Raw genomic sequence first — 3,434 nt, forward strand, 5'->3', positions numbered from 1 at the left:
CCAGCTGCCTGCAATTACTGCAGGTTCGAATCTCACCAGGCTCAAGGTTGACTGAGCCTTCCATCCTTCCGAGGTAGGTAAAATGAGGACCCGGATTGTGGGGGCAATAAGCTGACTTTGTATAAAAAAGAACACCGCTTGGGGCAGGGGGGGCAAAAGCCCTACTAAGCAGGTATATACAAAAGTATGAAGGCTATTGCTTAACGCATTGTAAGCCGCCCTGAGTCTCCGGAGAAGGGCGGCATATAAATCGAACCAATAAATAAACAATAAATAAATAAAAACCGTTTGGGCTGCAAAGGAGAAGCACACACTTGGGTGTGCCAGACAATAGAAGTGTCTTTGTCACAACTGCTGCCCCGAAACGAGGTGCAGGAAGAGCCGGACAGCTGTTGGGATATTATGGGATGTGCCCACGAAGGGCTGAAAGTGAGTAAAGATAGTATTTTTTTAAAAAAAAATTGATTTATATGCCGCCCTTCTCCGGAGACTCAGGGCGGCTTACAGTGCGTTAAGCAATAGCCTTCATGCTTTTGTATATTTATACAAAGTCAGCTTATTGCCCCCACAATCCGGGTCCTCATTTTACCTCCCTCGGAAGGATGGAAGGCTGAGTCAACCTTGAGCCTGGTGAGATTCGAACCCTGCAGTAATTGCAGGCAGCTGAATGTTAATAACAGGCTATCAGTCTGCTGCGCCACCAAGGCTCTTGTGGTCATCAGTATTTGACTGATGACCACAACGGAGCCTGGAATTTCCGTTGCTAAGCAAAACAGTTCTTAAGGGATTCGTGTTCCCTTTTGCGGCTTTTTTTTTTGCCACCGTTGTTAAGTGAGTCACTGCAGTTGCTAAGTGAATCATGAAGAGGGGGACTGTAAGGCTTTGGGTGGTCTCTGATCTGGGTTGTTTTCTTGCCGATGTTTCATGACCCAACGAGGGAACCTCGTCAAGTGCAAACCTCACTCCCTTCCAGCATTGATGACGTTACCTAATTGGGTCACGAAACGTCTGCAAGAAAACCCAGCTCAGAGAGCATCAGCCACATAGCCCTCCTCTTCCTCTTCCTCCTCTCTGCAAACCCCACTCCCTTCTAGCACTGAGGATGTTTGGGGAAACGAAACGTCTGTAAGAAAATTGGCGGGTCAACTTATTTTCTCTATACTTATTATATATTGCTATACATCAATTTATTGTCTGTAAGAAAATAAGGGGGGTCAAACTATTTTCCAAAGCACCAGAAGGCAAGACAAGAAACAACGGATGGAAACCAATCAAGGAAAGAAACAACCTGGATTTAAGGAGAAACTTCCTGACAGTGAGGACAATTAACCAGTGGAACTGCTTGCCACCAGAAGTTGTAAATGCTCCACTGGAGGTTTTAATGAAGACAATGGACAGTTACTTGTCTGAAATGGAATAGGGCAGTGATGGCTAACCTTTTTGCCATCGCGTGCCAAAAGTGGGGGGACCGGGGTGGTGGTGTTGGGTGCATGTGTGCCCACACCCATAATTCTATGCGCCCCCCCCCCCACACACACCCGTGCTTCCCCTGCTTTTGGGGAATGCGATGGCACGATAGGCCTGGTAGGCTCGTTTTTCGCCTTCCCCAGGCTCCAGAGCCTTTCTAGGAGCCTGGGGAGGACGAAAACTGCCTTCCCCCCCCCCCAGAGGCCCTCCGGAGTCCGGAAACAGCCTGTTTGCCGACTTCCAGTGGGCCCAGAATGCCCAAAAATCAGCTGATCGGCGTGCGCATGTGCACCAGAGCTGTGCTTGCGTGCCCACTGATATGGCTGTGTGCCACCTGTGACACGCGTGCCATAGGTTCGCCATCACGGGTATAGGGTCTCCTGCTCGAGCAGGGGATGGACTAGAAGACCTCCAAGGTCCCCTTATAGCTCTATTCTTGATTGATTGATTGAAGCTCAGAAAGCACCAAGGACCCCTCCAGTCAAGGACTTCTCAACCGAAACACTTTCCAAGTTGTTCAGGCTTCAATTATTTTATTTTATTATTTTAATAATTTATTAGATGATCCTGTCTTTTGATTAGTTTTATTGTTTTCACGTGAGGTTTTATATCCTTGTAAGCCGCCTTCAGTCGCCATGTGTGAATAGGCGGCAATAGAATTTCCAAATAAATAAACTCGTTAAATATGGTCACTCATGCTCTCGTTACTTCCCGCTTGGACTACTGCAATGCTCTCTACATGGGGCTCCCCTTGAGGAGCACCCGGAGGCTCCAGCTGGTCCAGAATGCGGCCGCGCGGGTGGTTGTGGGAGCGACGTGGCGCTCCCATGTGACCCCCCTCCTGCGCGAGCTGCACTGGCTCGCGGTGGTCTTCTGGGTGCGCTTCAAGGTTTTGGTTACCACCTTTAGAGCGCTCCATGGCATCGGACCGGGGTATTTATGAGACCGCCTTCTGCCACCAATAGCCTCCCACCGGCCAGTACGCTCCCATAGAGAGGGGCTCCTCCGGGTGCCGTCGGCCAAACAGTGTTGACTGGCGGCCCCCAGGGGGAGGGCCTTCTCTGTGGGGGCACCTGCCCTTTGGAACGAGCTCCCCCCAGAGATACGGAGGATCCCGGATCTGCGCACGTTTCGTCGTGCTCTCAAAACATTTTTATTTCAGCAGGCTGGCCTGGCCTAACTCTCCCTTTTAAATTTTTTAATTGTTTTAATCTGTTTTATAAATTGGGTGTTTTAAATTTGTTTTCGGCCAACATATTTAATAATTTTAATGGACTTTTAATGTTTGTATTATCTGTATTTTATCTTGGCTGTTCACCGCCCTGAGTCCTCCGGGAGTAGGGCGGTATAGAAATTTTATATATATATATATATATATATATATATATATATATATATATATATATATATATATATATATATATATATATATATAAATAAATAATAAATACCCAAGCCAACACGAATGGACTTCAGCTCCCAGAATGTCCCCAGCCACCATGGACTCTGTGCCTCTTAAAAGTTGCTGGGGGCAGGGGGGCAGAAATGCTGCCTTAACCCCAATAAATGAATCCAGACTACGATCACGAAATCGTTTCATCGTATGTAAAGGAGGTGACAGATTTCCATACGGGAAATTCGCTAAGAGGGGAAAGCTGCTGGAGGAGTTCGAAGGCCGGTGTGAATCCCTGCGAACGCTTAAGGCTGCCAAGGGAGCTTAAATTTAAAAAAATGAAGAGGCCTTTACAAGCATGGGAAGTGGAGAACACTGCCACCAAGTGGTCACCAGCTGGAATTGTCCGTTATCCACTTTGCGATAAATAAGTGGGTTTTGGGGTTGGGAGTTTGGGCACTCGGTCTGTAAAAGGTTCGCCATCCCTGCCGTAGGTCGATTAAAATGCCAAATTCAGCCGGAACATCTGGCCGGATGGTAATCATAATTTAAAAACAAACAAACCACAGACTTC

The sequence above is a fragment of the Pantherophis guttatus genome, chromosome 5 (genome assembly GCF_059756535.1).
Source record: "Pantherophis guttatus breed Tessera chromosome 5, ASM5975653v1, whole genome shotgun sequence".
Classification (NCBI taxonomy): domain Eukaryota; kingdom Metazoa; phylum Chordata; class Lepidosauria; order Squamata; family Colubridae; genus Pantherophis; species Pantherophis guttatus.